Here is an 18627-nt window from a genome sequence, read left to right as displayed (position 1 = left end):
TCACGCCTATAGATTCCTTTATCCTCGCAATGTCCTGTGGAAGGATATACTAGCAGGCAATCATACAAAAAGAGTTTTTTTCTATTCCTCTCAGCAGATAAGTGAGAAAATATTGCAGCCTCTACAATCATAGTCAGTAATGAAGCTAAGGCAAATTCCCTGTTTATACATGATCTTCAGGAAACCGTCAGTCTACTATAAATCTTTCTAGTGATATTTTCCCACAAGATAAATTAGCGCTTCTTACATTAACTTATGATTAATAAAGATGTTCAATTAATACTAACAGTTTTGGTAAGTTTGGGAATAAAATATTGTTAGATAATTTGAACATTGACTTTCCAATCTATTGTATTTTAACTGTACCTTATAGATAAAAATCACAGGTTAAAATTCAATTGTATTTTACTAGTAGTCAATTAGTAAGTTAAAGATATAGCTTCAACAGAGTTAATAGTAATGTGTTTGAGAATGTACTGCAGAAAATATCATGTTTTAGTTTCTAAATTACTTGCTAACTGTTAAAAAACGTCTTATAGGTGAAATTTATAAAAAATGTTTTGTTTTAATGAATAATACAACAGTTTACTTATGTCTTTACCTTTCTATTTTTCTACTTTATGTCTGGTATTAAAAAAAATAACAGTAATAGAGAAAATAAATTTATTTTGAAATAGGAAACACAGTTCATATTCAAACAATACGAACAACATAGACAAAAATAAAAAAATTTGAAGCAAATAATATATTTTTTTAATATGCTTAAACTATAAGTATTGAACTGTATAATTCCAGTTAAGCCTAAAATCGTATGGATTCTAGACATTTATAAAAATTACTTTATCACAGCAACAGTTTGCAACTTCAGGAACCAAACGTATTAAGATACGAACTTAAGTGATGAGTACATGTTACTCCTGAAGAAGGAAAATGAGGCAAGGCTGTGTGACTCATGGATAAGCAACATATTTTATAAACAACTTGCGTATGCCATTTTCTCATTATTATCATAAATAATAGGATTTTAGTTTCACGTAAATATTACAAGATTAACATAAATATCAGACAAACAATAATTATAATTACTCAAAACATTGTATATATTTAATTTTAATTAAACAGACAAATTATTTCTAGTCACATAGTTGACTAAAACATTATTGCTTATTTCCGCTTTAAAATTGACTACGTATTACGGTATTCAGTATCATATTATATAAATATACTCTAGAGTTCTTACCCTTCAGTTTTTAGTCCTAAATCAGTACTATAAATCTTTATTATAGATACTGAGCTAAAAATGTGTTAATTAATTCAATAGTAGTTGGAAGGTTCTTTTGTTAAAGGTCGAACTCCTGATATTATATTCTCTGTATCATCTATACTTACATAGATCAGTGTCATACAGAGGGAATAAGTATAATAAATGAGCACTTTTGACTAAGTACTATACTTTGTGTTGGGTAAAAAGCGCTTACAGTGTTTTGAAAATTGATCACTTTTATTTTACATTAGTAAAGTTTAAGCAAGAATATTTGTATATATATGCGTTTTTAATAATTGTGCTTTATTCCAGTTTTTAAAGTTAAGGAATATATATATATATATTATATCAACACTGAAAATTTCCCTTTGTTTACAAATGTTGGCAAGTTCAGATATTTTTGTTTAAACTTAAACTCAACACCTACGTACAAAAGCGCGTAAAATATAAGGTTTACCTCGGTTATTATTTAGTTAAATATCGCTATTAGGTTGAGGTCTATAAAATATTTCCTAATTAGGAATCACATAATCGGTTAATTTTTCTGTCAATAATTTTATTTCAGTTCAGTGCCACTTTTTATAATTATCACACGGCATGACATTTATTGCTGCAGTCGTTTTACACAAAGACTAGCTCACTAAATACAGGAAATAATAGGAAATATATCTATTAAAATTCGTATTCTAAAATTATTTATAGAAGGTTAGGCCGGTGTGGATTTAAGAAACAATTTAATTTAACTATTTGCAATCGAAATAAGTTTTTGTGTATCTCTTGCCATGCACACGATATATTGACAATGAACTGACCTAATGATACCGTTATTACATACATACTTACTTAAAATTATTTATTTATATATAGGGGGTTCGTTTCTATATTTACAGTATTTGGTTGTATAATGTTACATGGAAATCAATAGATTTTGCTCGAGCAGGTTAGTGTTAGGGTTTGAATAGGTCTTACAGATAAACGGAGGAGGCAACAAAAAATTGTAAAGTTTTCACTTAAAATTTTACATATATATTTAGTAATATCTGTAATGATATATAAAATGTTTATTTAATTACGATTTTCTTCTTTTATTTTAAAGTAAAATATTAGTATTACTTAAGCAGGAGGAAAAATAAGTAAAAATTTACTCTTATTATTAAAGTTACTGAAAGAAAACATGATTAAATATTGCAATATAAAGTACTGTTGATTATAATTATTTCATAATTAAAATGATTTGATTTCACGAAGAATAATTCTTCGTATTGTCTTGATAAGCAAATCTCTTAATCCAGTGTAGGTTTGGCCCCTTACAGGGAACGGTAAGGATTATTTAATAGTGACTTGTGGTGAGCGGTTTTATTACAACTGCAATGACAATCACTCCTGGTGTTCCTTTTTTTATTAACAAAAATTGTTAAATATTTATTTTAAATATAAAAGACATATATTTGTATTGTGGCTTATAAACATTTTTATGGTAACTTCAATAAAATTGTATTGTTTCATATCTAACAATGTGTTGAGTAGTGTAAATCTCCTGTTCATATACCAAACAATAATCATTACGATTGAAGAACATTTAAAACGCATTAAACTAAAATAGGACACCCAATAAGGCAACAAAACTTTACTGCATTACCAAATTATTTCTTTATATGCCTAAACATGATATTATTACCAATTTGGACTAGTCGATTTCGTTCAGTTTGAAATTTTGTTTCGTCGCTTGAAATTTCACTTCAATATGGACATGAACGGTAATGATTTTTGAATAATTCTTTTACTTTGATTATTGATAAAAAAAAGAATGGATAATTTAAAAAGTTAAGCCATTTTCTTGTCATCCTCTAAAATGCAAATGTTTTATGGACATTTGGACATTAAAAAAAATTTGTGAAGACCTATTTCGTAGATTAAGTCATAAGCACTCATGTAAACGTATTTCCGGTGTATGCATATGTCTAATATAGTTTCCTAGAACTACAGGAACAGTCACCTGAGAATCAATAGATATATATCACTAGTTAAAGCAGTTTGTTTATACATGGGTGCAAATCTTGTTCAAGGTCATGTCACAATACATTTAATGTAGATTTAGAATGTGTGGTGTTTTCAATCATCAGCGACTTGGACAATTGTTTGACAAAACTGTAATATTGTACTTGTTTAAGTAATACGGAACAAAAATGCATCGATGATAATAATACGATGATAATTAAAATCATCTTTAGCCCTGTAGCGACCAATTTTCTTTAATACAATATCATCAAATTAAAAAAAAACATAACACCTTTATTTAAATCGATTTTCAGTATGATCATTTTAAGTTCAAAGAATTATTCACCAGAAAACTATGTTAAGAAAAAATTAAATAAATCTAATCATATAATTGAAACTAATTTACTATGGTGTATTTAAGGATTAAATTTACTCTTAAACTACTTACAAACAATTCATACTGTTAAAAAAGTGTATGAAATAATATGTATTATTCACCACATGTTCATTTGTCATATACATAAATAGAATATGATAAACCGAAATATATTTAATTAATATGTCACTGCAAGGATATAAAAATGGTGGTAAATACAAATAAACGCCTATAACAAATATTTTATATTACTGTTAAGGCTGGCTTTAAACTTATGCAATATCATATTTTAAATTTATATTGTTTATGTTAATTCTACACTATCATTTTCACTATATATTCCAGGATATGTGTATTGAATCCCCAAGCAACAATAGGTATTGTATAGAGAATTAAAATGCAAATATAACAGCTTGTATTAAAAACCATCCTCACATTTTTCTCTCCGACGAGTCTCTTATTCACATAATGCAGCGAGGTTTTCCTCAGTGACAGAGAATAAATGCATCAGTAATTGTAATGTCTTGTATTCAAAAGGATAAAACATTTTGATAAATACTTTACCACGTTCATTCTAATGCATACTACGCGTAGCACATAAGGGACTTATATACGAAGAAACATTTTCAGTTGAATTCGATAATCACATATATTCTAATCATCTTATATATTCATCATCCTTATAAAGATGAATTTTTTAAAGATAAAAATGAAAATTGTGAGTCATTATTTTGACTAAAACCTTCACAAAATACTTGTGTATTAGTGGGTGATACGTAAAGAATTGTTCAATGTCTCGGTTTGGTAATATGCATTGATTGTTGTTTCTTATTGTATTAAATAGTTTAGGGAGCATGAAAAATGTAATATATGCATAAAGATTTTACGTATTATATTTCTATCGTTATATATGGGATTTACATCACAAAGTTTTGTAATTTATCAGATTAATTATGTAAGCAGTCAATTATTTTGCTCTAAAATCGTTTATAACTGCATACCGACTTTAGCATTAGTGATCAATCGATTTAAATGTTACCAACAGTTTTATTATAATTTCAGGGACAACATAAGCATATTCCTTTTAAATGACACCCTAACTCTTCTAAAACAGTCACTTAACATATTTTTAATTTCTGATCTATCTCAGATTTAAATATTTAAAGAGAATTTTTATTGATTCTGAAGTGATAGAATGAAAAATTATTTATATGTACGATGATTTAACTTTAATTTCTCTCCAATATTTTATGATACAAGGTTTCAGTGACATAAACTATTTTATAATCTTAAAATTGAGGTTCATCTTTATACTTAACACACTGATGATAGAGTCAATATCAGTCATCTTTGCCACTTTGAAGCAGAATTATATTTTTGAAACGATGCCATTATCCAGAATATTCAAACGTACGCAGGTCTCGCAATTTTGTAGCGATAAATATTTCAGTTAAAAGTATATTTTTACTAAAATATTCTATTTTACTCTCTAGATAACCTCTATCACCACTAGTGTTTACAAGGAGATTTATTACAAAGTTTTAGTGCTTTTAATCAAATAATCGTATGAAATAATAAAAATTGTAACTACTGCGATTTTGCTAGCATACACATTTTCCATCTGGCAATCAAGACTTAAACTGTTTCCAAGGTGAGTGTGGGGCGTGACCCTATGAGTTTTTTTAAGTAAGCAATAATCTTATATTTTAAACAAAGGAATCCCATAAATATCCATTTACTATTTCAAATCAATAGGTCAAGTAGTTTTTACGTTATCTTTCCCGTTCACACCTAATGCGTGTGTTCATTATTAAAAAGAAAGTACTAAGTTCAAGTTAAATTTAGTTACAATTAGCAGTTCTCCTCAAACTTACAGTTTCCTTTTATGTTGGAGAACATTGTCTTATTTAAATTTAACTTTCTTCAAAAGCTCTAAGTAGTACGTTATAATAACTGTCAATTTCTTATAAACATTTCATACAACATGTAGTTTTAATTAAGGTAAATAAATAGTTTTATACTTATTTATGGACTGCTCAATACAGGGGGTAATTTAAAAAAGAGCAAGCCCACAAGGTGTTTAATATTTGTTTAGCACCATCAATGTGAACATTATTCAGCCAACTATGATACAATCTATTGTACGTCGGTGGTTGTATACGAAATATTTACGCTGTTTGTAATTAATGATAACAATCCTTATTATTACATGGAATACTTTTGTAATCAGTTATGCAATAATAATATAACATAAAATATTACCGTACAATACCTCCGATTTAATTTAAGAATTGTTATTAACTTATAAAATATTTTAAAACTGGACATTCCTTTCATGTACTGCAATATTGATGTATTTGTAACGAAATTTTATTACAGCATGTTACTAATAGGTTTATTACTTTTCTCCTTTTTTTATGGGGGACAATTTGCACACAAATTTCTAATAATAATAATAATATTTCCGCTTCGATAGAAAAGTGTACTTTATGCATTAATTATCAAAGTACGTAAAATATCGCAAATTCATACTTTCATATTTGAGAAATGTTAATAAAACATTTTTATGTAGCAATCATGTATTTTTGAGTACCTTTTTGGTTCATTGAGAAACTTACGAATCTTTTTTAACAGATATTAACAGCATCTGCAGCATTATCCAACACATTGGGGACACTTAAAAACTGACTGTAAAAACATCATCGTTTTATATATATATATACCCCTTCATTCCTGTTATATAAATGACACTATTGAAACAACCATAGGTAAAAAACGCACGGATTACCTTACACATTTACAAGCTGCAATAATACCAAACTGAATCAACTGAAAACACGAGAAACATATTCTGAAAATGAAACTGAAATTATTACAATATATAGATATGAAGCGTAAGACTGGAATATATACTAGAAAACGTTTGCAATCGTATAATAACAATAGCTATTTAATTATGCTAATAGGATAATTTATGTGGCAATAATTTATTGAAGCACTTTTTACGAAAAATGGACAACTCATTGGTAATAGAATATTCCATTGTAAATAACGACTAAACTACGCCATTCATTGGATTTGAATAAAGTTCTTTGGATTTTAAGGACATTGGATATTATATGACAGTCACCGAGGAAAATAGACTTAATGTTACCTTATATTCTTTTTTACTTGTTAAATAATTTCTATGTATCAATAATTTACATTCCCGAAGGCTTATTATGGTTGTAACTTTTGAAGCTATAATATGCAAATTACAAAATATTCATAATATTTTTTATTGCTAACCCAATCATTCAAATTTTATTCTGATATGTAAGACAATTCAAAAAATATAATTTGTTAGAATAAACATTAATAGTGGACTTTAATAAGGGTTTTACCATAAACTGTATATCGATTCTTGCTTGTAAGAAGCAAGGAATTTACTCGTATCTTTTGGAATATAAGTTAGTGCTATCCAGAGGAAAACATTATTAGACCATTATGCATAAATATAATCTGGAAGCTAAACTGTAACATTTACAGAACTTCAATATAGTTCCATACCCTAAGGCTATATCGCAGACCTCAATTCAATGTTTTAGTGTTCGGAAAAAGCTAGTAATTTTGAACACATACAATTGAAAGTTACAATTCCTGTCATATGCTTTGATTTATATATAATTTTTAAGCCATTTATAGCGTAAGGTAATGATAAATGAAATAGTGAATTCACAAAAAGTTTCGTTTAATAAGATCTAAAAACATGTATTATGACCTGGGCTAATAAAACTGTACATTGTTTTACAATAAGATGTTTTATTAAGATTTTAAATTATCATTTAATTTACATGTTGTTGAAAAAAATGTTTTTCTTGTTTATGAAAACTTAAGATTATTGTACCGTTACATTAAGCTGTTACTGTAATTGCAACATAAATTACATTATGTTGATCATATGTCAGCCAAATCCATGGACTGATTTGCAGTATCATTAAACACTTTATTGTATATTTAAAAATAAAGATTCATGCAAAACTTCAAGTTCCTATATTAGTTTCATTAATGATTTCGTACAGTTAGATATAGAAAAAGAATCGCGTAAAGACAGACAAACATAAATAATTCTATTCGGACCTTATGCTATACGCTTTGCTACCACCCAACTACTTAAATAAACACTCGTAATCGTAAAATAAAACGTAAGTAGTTCACTGGATTATTTATGCACTTCGTGACACCTTCCGAATTCCAACGTATCTGTTGCGGCTCATCGAGGACTACCTCCGTTCTAGGCGTCTGATATATGAAACTCGAGACGGAGCGCGGACGGTTGGAAGTCACCTCTGGTGCCGCGCAGGGTTCAATACTCGGCTCGGATCTCTGGAATATCGCTTATGACAGCCTTCTGAGATCCGAGATGCCAGAGGAAACCGTCTTGGTTGGGTACGCCGATGACGTTGCGGGCTCTCATCGCCGCACGCAACGTTGAGCTGGCCCAGCTAAAGTTGAACCAGGTCATGCGAGTGGTCAACGCCTGGATGTCCGATCACGGTCTTTCGCTTGCTCTGAGCAAGACGGAGATCGTGATTCTCACAAAGAAAAGAATTGACACCGTCGTCCCGCTGCGAGTGGGAAGGGAAGTGGTCCAGTAAACGCGTGCCGCCAAGTACCTCGGAGTCATGGTGGACAATAAGTTTAGCTGGAGAGACCAGATCTTCCGTTCGGCGGACAAGGCTGCTAAGGTGGTCTCTTATCTTAGTAAGCTGATGGCCAATGTTGGGGGTCCTCGGTCCAGCAAAAGACGGTTATTGATGTCCGCAGTCCAGTCCGTACTCCTTTATGGGGCAGAGGTGTGGGCAGACGCTCTTACCAAGGAATGTTATAGGTTGCGACTCGCCCGGGTTCAGCGTCAAGCTGCGCTCCGGGTGTGTTCCGCCTATCGGACAGTATCCGAGCCTGCCGTCCTGGTGGTTGCCGGAGTCTTCCCTGTCAAGCTCTTGGCAGGGGAGAGGAAGGCGATTTATCAGAGACAAGGCGAGATCGGCAAGGACGCAGCAAGATCCGAAGAGCGTGCCCGAACCTTTCCAGCAGTGGCAACACAGCTGGGAGCACGAAACCCGAGGACGATGGACTGCGCGACTCATCGAGCAGGTTTTTCCGCAACCATGGGTCGAAAGGCGGCATTGGCGAGGTGGATTACTACCTCACGCAGTTCCTGACAGGTCACGGCTATTTCAAGTCGTACCTGAACCGGAATGGGCAAGACCGATTCACCGGATTGCATCTACTGCCCGGGCGTTCCCGACGACGCGGAACACACCTTCTTCCGCTGTCCCGCGTTGGGAAAGGCCCCGCCTGGAGGCCACAAGAAAACTCGGGGTTTTTTTTCGGTGGATACGATCTGCGAAAAGATAATGGAGGATGAGGGGAACTGGGATTGTTTGTCACAGTTCGTCCGGGGCATCCTCCTGGAAAAGAGACCCGATCTGGACCGCGAAGTGGCCCAGATCCCTTGACCGAGCGGCTGGATAAGGAGCGAGCCCCACGGGCTTAAGCCAAATTTAGGCCTAGCCTGAAGTAATGTGATAAACAATCCCAGGTTAGAATCCTAAAGAGTAGAGGAGGTTTTTTAGTGGGTAAACCCGTTTTTTAGGGGAGTCCCACACTACAGGCTGGCCACCTGTGTGCGTAATTGCATTTTTCCTGCCTCTCCCTCAAAAAAAAAAAAAAAAAAAAAAAAAAAAAAAAAAAAAACTGAAAAAACAATAAATTGAGATAAAATTAATTTAAAAGATGGATTAAATACATGTATATACTTGTGTAGTACGTATATGCTTGCGGTTGTATATAAGTAAAATGATACTTAGAATAATGGTTTCATGTATTATCTTACTACTTTTATTATTGAATATTGATACACTATAAATACAATTTTAATAATTTTTCATATCTGATTTAATTTTAATTCGATTGGTCGATGAGGCTTAGTATACGAGCTACAATAAGTCTAGCTTTCAAAAAATATAAATGATAAATTGCATTAGACTTTTAATGTGTCTTTTTGGTCTACAAAGATTTTTTAATGTTTTCAATAAAGTCGTGAGTTTTTCGTCATTAAAAACATTTTTCTATAGTATGTGGTTTTATATCGGTATACATAATTGTAAGCTATAACATTGCAGCTTTATAAAGTTACGATACTGCAACTCTAATTATTCAAGGGTATGCTTACATGATGTAGTTATTTTAATTGTTGGATGGGAACGGCTTAGGCGAGATCTGAGGAGAGAAATATCTGACCTCGACTTCGAACCCCCTTGTTTCTAATATATGTATTTCATCACAGTTACTATTTTGAACTTTACTATGCAACGGTATGGAACTATTTTAGATAAATCCACTGATAAAAGGATTAAGTCCAAGTTTTTTCAACACTTAATGTAGTGCTCTATATTGTGAAGTACAATTTTGTAAAAAATCGGATGTATAGGCAAATCTTGAGAAGGAACTTACTAATTAACTAACAGCAAAGCGAAAGTGGTAATAAACAGCTATTCTATTTAAATGTATAAAATTATCAAATTGTATAAAAAATGTATAATTGCACTATTTTCAATATAGTAACTACTTAGTCTGATATTTACTGTGTAATGTGATCCAAACTAGTTTAGATCAATCTAATAATGGAAGTATTCAATCTCAGTTTTTCACTTGTATTTAAACTACATTGGACATTTTTGTTTGATTAATTATTCATAAATATACCAAAAATGTAAAAGAATTTTAATACAATATACGAGCTATTATTACAAAGCTATATTACAAGCTATTAAGCTTTGTGGCAAATACTTTAAAACAGTTACATATTTATATTAGTTTTGACTAAAATATTTGATTCATTTAAAAGTTATAAACAATATGGCATATTTTGTATTACAAAATTATTACTGTTTACCATATAAACACTATTTTTAAATAAAAAAGCTCTATTTTTACGTGAGTAAGATGTATGTTTTGATTGTTGTAGGAATAAAATGTTTTTAATATTAGTTTCAAACATTTCATTTCCTAGGCAATATTTTTTAACCTAAAAATAGAACTGAAAGTTTCAGGTAATGTATAGATATAAATATTTGTCTTGAACCGAATAATGTTAAAAACATTATTTTGAGGTTATTAAATTATATTTAATAATATATGAAAATAAGTGTGTAAATAATTTTGTTTTCTGTTTCTCATAGCACTACTGAATAATGTGACAATAATGTATTCATACAAACGTGTCATACAATCGTGCCATATTTGTGCACATATCCGATAGCAGTTAAATGTTCACTATAGTGAATGCATGCATTGTGGTGGGAACTCACTGATTGAACAACAAATTATGTAAGCTTCATTGATTACGAGCGACTACAAAATGTACGCTTGTGTGAGCACACACTGTACTTTTGGTATTGTTATCGATAATAGAATACGTTTCATTTCATTAGTACGCTTTCTTTTCAATAAACCACATTTTTAAATTTATACATTATAAATAAAAACATATGTTTAAAAAAAAAAAAATTATTTTTGTATATTTTTTTATGAATGAAATTTATTATTGGAATAATAAAATCTGACTATGCTAATTGAAACACGGAAGTTCTCGGTAACAGGACAAAGGTTTTCTCTATCACATGATTTCTCAGCAGATAATCCACACAATCACATTGTTATCGCATGGCGACTTAAACAAAAGGTCTTGCAAAGCTCCAATCACATGATAAACCTAGATACTCTCTTTCATTTACAATTAAAAATCATTGAATGAATGAATGAATGAAATCGTTTTATTCCCAACCACAAGTATATACATGGTGCATACCTAAAGAAAGAAAAGAAAAAAAAATAAGCATATTGTTGATTAATTTTTTAAATTAATAATCTTAAAATAAGTGTAACTAATTATAACTAAAACACCTTGATATAATAAAAAAAAGGAAATAGTCTACATGGGCAAGAGCCTGTGCGTAGACTAAGTTGCAGTGTGAGCTAAGGTAATAATATGGGAAATGATAATGAAGAAGTTAAAAGAAAGTTTAACTAACATATTACGATTAAAAAAAAGAAAGATAGAAAACAATAAAAAAATAAATAAAATAACAATGATAAACATAGTTAATTATAATTTTAGAAAAATTAAGTCTGGGTTTCAGCTTGGAACTGTCCAATATGTAATATATAACTATCTCATTCTAATTATGTCTGAAAGAACTTGTGCCTATTAATAGTATTTGATTGGTGATGGTATGTGGGGGAGGGGTACAGTAAGTGAGTCGGTGAGAGTGTATTGTATTGTGTTGTGTTATGTTGTGAGGTCAACGGTCAGGCCGGCCCAGAGAGATAACAGCCTCGGTGTCCTCCGAACTCAGCCCAATAAGCCACTCTGTCACTTGCTTTTTGAAAATAAAGAGAGAGGGTAAATTGAGCAAATCAACGTTCTGGTATTTTTGACACATATTACGATAAAATAATTTGAGATAAGTAAAAGCAGTTTTGTTTTGGAAAAGGTTTTAACATATTGCGGAACAACTATACCAACATTCTCAGAGAAGCGGGTGTTATGAGGATGTGATACTCTTTCGAAAATGTTTTCTGAATGTTTATACATATGAACTAAAATACATTTTACAAACAACTGACGAATTGTTAGTAGGACACCAATTTCTGAGAAAAGATTATCAGTTGGATATCTCCGATGTTTTTTAAAGGCTACTTTAAGAATAGATTTTTGAATTTACACAAAGCGGTTGTAAAATTGTTTTATAAGCTCCTCCAAATGCAATAATACCAAACGATAACAAAGACTGAATATAAGCATGATAGGCCATTTTAATTTCTTTTTCTTCTAATATTGCACTAAGCTGATTAAAAGCAAAGATATATTTTCCGTAATTTATTTTTTAAGAATTGTACATGTTTCAGTCCACTTCATATTTGAATCAAATAAAATACCTAGGTATTTATACGAATATACACTTTGTTTATTTCACTGCAAAAGCACGCGTTATATAAAGGGACTTCCACAGACATGAATTTTTAAATTATCGAGTTGGTAATCAGTTGTTTTACGTAACGAAATAGGCATGAATTTGGTTTTTGATATATTTAAGGATAAAATATTTTGGTCAAGCCAATTTTTTAGTAAGAAAAGGTCTGATTCTGCCTTGTTTTTTTTACCTCCTTCCACGTTGAACCAGTTAATGAAAATAAGAGTGTCGTCTGCAAATAAAGTTAATTTACCATTGGTTTTGAAGCTTTGAAATATTATTAAAATAAATTAAGAAAAGAACAGGGCCAAGATTCGAAACCCTGGACTACGCCGTAGTCCACTGGCAGAACATCGCTTGACACCTCGCCTAGCGAGACAATCTGTAGCCTATCTGTGAGATAGCTACGGAACCCACGCCCGAGGGCGCCACCCCGCACCCCGATGAACTCAAGCTTTCGTAACAAACAGTTCCTGTCAACTGAATCAAAAGCTTTTTTTAAATCTAAAAAAATTAGCATACTACGTTTATTATTCGATATTGCCTCATTTATACCTTTGTTAATGTGAAATAAAGCATCAGATATGTCTTTGTCATTTCTAAACCCATATTGAGAATTGCAAATAATTTGAAACTGTTGGAGATAGAAAACCAGTTGGTCTTTGACAATTTTTTCTATGATCTTAGCTACAACACTTAACAAAGAAATTGGACGGTAATTATTCATGTCTGTGAAGTCATTGGATTTATGCAGTGGAATAATTTTTGCTAATTTTAAATTATCCGGAAAAAACACCCGAAGTCAAGCTCAGGTTTACAATGTGCAAGAGAGGTGCGCAGATTAAAATGTATGTTATCCTTAAGAACGAAGGCCGAGATACCATCATGACCAGGTGCCGACCCTCCGCGAAGACCCATTGCGTAACGTACTATGTCGAGTTGAGTGACAGTATTGAAAGTAAAGTTAGAGTCAAAAGTGAATAGTCTGCGTCATTCGATGATCGGAGCCCCTCCAGAGTTGAGTGAGCCGGCTAACCTAGAGCCCACAGACGTGAAAAAGGAATTAAAATCATTAGAAATTTGCAATTTTAAATTCAAGTCCTTTGAGGAGCCAGGTAGGTATTTTCTCGAAAGGGAACGATTCTTTTGTGGTTATGTCTACAGACAGCTCGTTAATAATTTCCCAAAACGATTTTGGATTTCTGCTCGACTCATTTAATTTCCCCCTATAATAATCTTTTTTTGCTTTTTTGATGTCTTGGTTCAATGTATGTCGCAAGGATTGAAATGTATTTATCAGTAATAAATTGAATGGTTGTTTTTTTTTAGTTTTTGTTACTTAATTTGTCTCTCTTACGAATGAGTTTAATTAATTCCGAATTTATCCAAGGCTTTATTTTTTTTAATCTTGACGAACAATGATTGCTTGTTTTTCTAGAGGCTTCAATAAAGCTGCTCAATGTAGTAGTAAAATAAGCTGAAGACTGATTAACATCATAATTATCAAGAATCGGGCTCCAGTCGGTTTGTGAGATATGTCTAGTTAAAAGTGCGTGGTCAATGTAGGTGCGACTACGGTTCTCTGTAATAGTGTCAGTATTTATGTTATCAGTAGTAGAGATAGTCAGTGGCAGTACTGTAGTGGTTCCCCCCGTGACATATGAATGAACAACAGCGGCTTTAACACCACACCTCTCATATCGTGGAAAACGAACAAAAATGTGGTCAATGCAAGTAGATGTATTATGTGTCTCACTCCTGGTAGGTTTGTCAATGCACTGAGTAAGTCCAGCGCCCAGTAAACAATTCAGGTAAGAGTCGGTAATTGTATCAGTTTTAAGTAGGTCGATGTTTAATGTCACCCAAAAATACCACACGTCTTGTTTTTGCTTACGCTAATTGTAAAAGTTTTTCTAAACCCATTTTACAAAAAGAAACAATATCACTGTCGAAAGTTTCTGTATACAGCTAAAAATGTTAAACGTTTTTATTAAAAAGTTTTTGAATTCCAAAGATAAGCCGAAAACTTGGTTAATGTTTATTTGTGTAACAGTAGCAGATAAACGTTTATTGATAAACACAATGACGCCGTCATTCCTGTTATTTTGTGTGTCTGTCATTGTACAGTCGAACCCGTCAATGTGAGCTATCTCCCCCCCACTCAACCAACACTCCGTTAAAACTAATGATATCTAACTTAGTTGAAAGAGACTCTAAATATACTTAAAAAATTGTCAAAATTTTTTGAAAAACTTCTAATGTTTGTGTTGCAAAATTTTACAACTACCGTCTACTGGCACATCATTGAAAAAAACGATTTGCAATCAAAATCACTATCCAGTTCCAAACAGCTATTAAATACAAAGTTTGTGTTTTCATCTATGTCACCGAACATCATCCAGCAACAGCCCACCTGCCCGCGCCATTCTAACAATCCTTATGTAACAATGAACTTAAAATTATATTCTAAAAGAAAACGCAAAAGGCCTTGCTATATTATTATATGTACACACATAATAAGTGATTAAAAATAGGTAAATTACACATCTATGTACATAGACATCTGTTTAAAATGTATATGAAACTAGACTGTAATGAAAATTAATTCCTAAAAAATCACGTAAGGTAACAAATTAATGAAAACAATAAATATAAACATTTAAATGTGAGTGAGAACTATTCTGATATCATCTTAGGTGACATATATAAAACATTATTACTCATAGTAATTAATTACATGTAATTAAATATTAGTTGAATTATGTAATAATATAAAGACAGGTTTATAAATGTTCAACTTACTAAAGGTAAATTTTATGTGATTTTCTGTGATTCAATAGTTTCCCAAATTATTACGAATTAAATTCTCTATATAGTTACTTGGAGAATATATATATAATTTCAAAATACATCCTTAAAACTAAGAAACACACACACCTCAATCAAACGTGTCTAAACAAAAACAAAAAAAAAAGATTATACATACATTTAAGATGTACGGTACTGAAAAATGTTATTGTCATCACTTGTCAAATTGGTCCATATCCGCCATCCTCTGGACTCGGATGAGAAGCTGCATCCTCGGACTGCTTAATGAGGATTTTCCCGTTGACGTATCGAGCGAAATGCAGCTTCCCGTTCCGCTGAAGGTGTCTGGCACGTCCAAGAAGGGTTTTTGTTGTGGGCCGTTTAGGTGTTCGTTTCACGAACACTTTCCCCGGTCGTAGGGCCGCTGCTATCTCCGAGCGTCTCGATGGTCTTCTTCCGCTTCACCGCTGACAGCCAGGTGTCTTTTGCTGTTCTTGTAGTAAATTGCACGATGATCGGCGGATACGAGAGCTTCTTGGAATAAAGGCGAAGCCGATGGGCGATCGAGACGTCATCTCGTCTGTAGGTTCACGCCAATGACTCCCGATAGCATCTCCTAGGACAGGTGTAGACGTCCTCCTCTGCGGTGACAGGTATGCCGATTATCTCCAGGTTGTTGGCGCGAGTGTATTGGCTCAATGTCTGCGAGTTTCGCGTGGGCTGCGAGAACATCGCCCTAGGAGTCGCACGTTTTCTTGCTCCAGCATGTCACAGCGTTGTACTAGGTGCTGCTGAGACGATTCCATAACGTTAGTTCGTGTCGATATGTCTTCAAGTTGTGCTTTAAATTGTGCGACAGCTCATTTTGTAAACCAAGTATTTTTTCATCGGTGTTAGAGTTAATTTTAATTTTCAAGTCTTCCAGGGCACTTAGAAACCATGTTCTGTCCTCACTAGAGTCTTTTTCAACAGACGAAACTGACGAAATCTCATCACTGCACCCTTCACACTTCCACGAACGAGTTTTAGTCTTCGCGATGTTCCGCACGCACGTGTTGTGAAACGACGACTTGCACACGGTACATTTCACGGCCGCGTCCACCGGCGGTGGTCAAGGCGTCGCACTTCCCACACTTAACACTCATAGTGAAATTTAGAAAATAGAACAAAAATAATTAAGAACGAAATATACAAACTTAAAACAGACCAGACATGTACAGTAATGTAGGCACTAGGCAGGTCAAGGCAGGCGCTCAGATAAGGCCGGAACGAGATAAGGACGTCCTTTCTCATCGGCACTCGGACCGCATTTCTTTGATAGTCTACATAAAAGTTAACTGCTCAGGTCAGCTACGAGTTATTGTTATATGATTAACATAATTGTTTTAACGTCAGCAAAATTGTAACTCAGAGGACTAGGAAAATATATATTTCCTTGTGTCAACAGGATAAGAACATTTTAATTAACATAAATCTATGGTTTTATCGCTTAGTCCAGACACCACCTGGAGTATTATGTCTAATAGAGAACTAGAAATAACATTATCACAATGTTTCAATACCACACTGCTTAATAATTTATACCATTATCTGTAACTACAGTTGATTGTTTAAAATGCGTCAGAATATTACTGAACGCCTAAAGCGCGTATAGACAAACATTCTTCTCCTCCTAGTCCAGGACGTGGCCTACACGCTCTCCCAGTTGTAAGGACAGAAAATTCACCAAATAAAAAGCCAATTGACGTTTTCATTCAAGCTTTTAACAACATATTCTGCACCTGCTTTTTATATTTTAAATGAGAGAAAAATACTTTAGTTGTATTACATAAATAGTTTATAAGTAAATACTTAAAAAAAACACGTTTTATTTACATAACTTAATTGATATAGTGTTTGGACTATAATTTAGCATATTTTCTCAGTATACCTCTTAGTATTATACGGCAAATATCTTATGTAATTATTAAGAAAACTTAGTAAATAAAACAAAGACCGATTAATTAATAAATATTGTACCTTTCTTTTAGTTTAGACGATAGGGAGGATGATATCATTTGGAAAATTTCTGCAAAATATTTGGGATAAATATCTCCTTGAAACCCACCACTAACCAAAGTGTCGTCATCTTAATCATGTAGTGAAACCGCTATTTGAATCCTAATTTACTGTATTGTGATATCATTTTCTCCTCGTCATATGTCAAGGAGGATTCATCGGGTCTGTATATCTCAAGATGTATATACCACTTCTGTGTGATAATGAAGATGTTATAATTGTTGACTTTAGAATCAAAAATATATGCTTCACTAAGCAAATAGGACTTATTGTGTGCCTTAAATGGCTACTCAATATATTACATGGTTTCAAGGGACCCAGCTAGTGGGAAATCTCGCCCATGTTTAAAATTTACCTTTTTTTTAGGCTACACTTTTCTCAAAAAACTAAAAGAGGATATAAGTTTATAAACATAAATTTCCAAAGGGTTTGTTGGTACCGGTTAGAAGCATGTGGTTCATTTCTTTGTCACTTTCTTTTTAAAAATTAATACAATATTAATATTCCAAACAAAATATTAGTTATAAATTATACTTTCAAGTTTTAATGTATAAAACAAAGAGTTATCTTGAATTAACGTATTATCCTGACAGAAATAATATATGCACTACTTTTATAGTATATAAAAAAAGTATAACGAGGTCAATTTGCTAAAATATACGCTCAATAGGAAAAACACGAATTGTGGATTTATGAAAGAATCTGAAACTTTCCAACTAAAAATTTTTTACCTAATTTAGATCACGTGAACTTCTGTAAAATAATGAAAAGTCATAAGTGTAATATGTCTGTAACAAAATTAATAAATAAACCAGCATTTAAATATTATATACCAAAATGAATTTTCCAGTAAGTAAACGCAATAAAATTAATATAAACTAATTCTAACCAGAAAAAATGTAATTATAAATACAATTGATAACTTTAATAATGGTACGTTCTTTGGGGGTGGGGGGGGGGGGGGGTGGGGGGGGGGGGGGGTGGGGGGGGGGGGGGGTGGGGGGGGGGGGGGGTGGGGGGGGGGGGGGGTGGGGGGGGGGGGGAATTTATCACGTTTACTATAATTAATCAATTTAAGTATTTCTATTTTCTTTTTATTTAAA

Source organism: Homalodisca vitripennis, chromosome 7, assembly GCF_021130785.1.
Source record: "Homalodisca vitripennis isolate AUS2020 chromosome 7, UT_GWSS_2.1, whole genome shotgun sequence".
NCBI classification, from domain to species: domain Eukaryota; kingdom Metazoa; phylum Arthropoda; class Insecta; order Hemiptera; family Cicadellidae; genus Homalodisca; species Homalodisca vitripennis.
The sequence above is the reverse complement of the archived record's forward strand: the minus strand, read 5'-3'. Positions refer to the sequence as shown.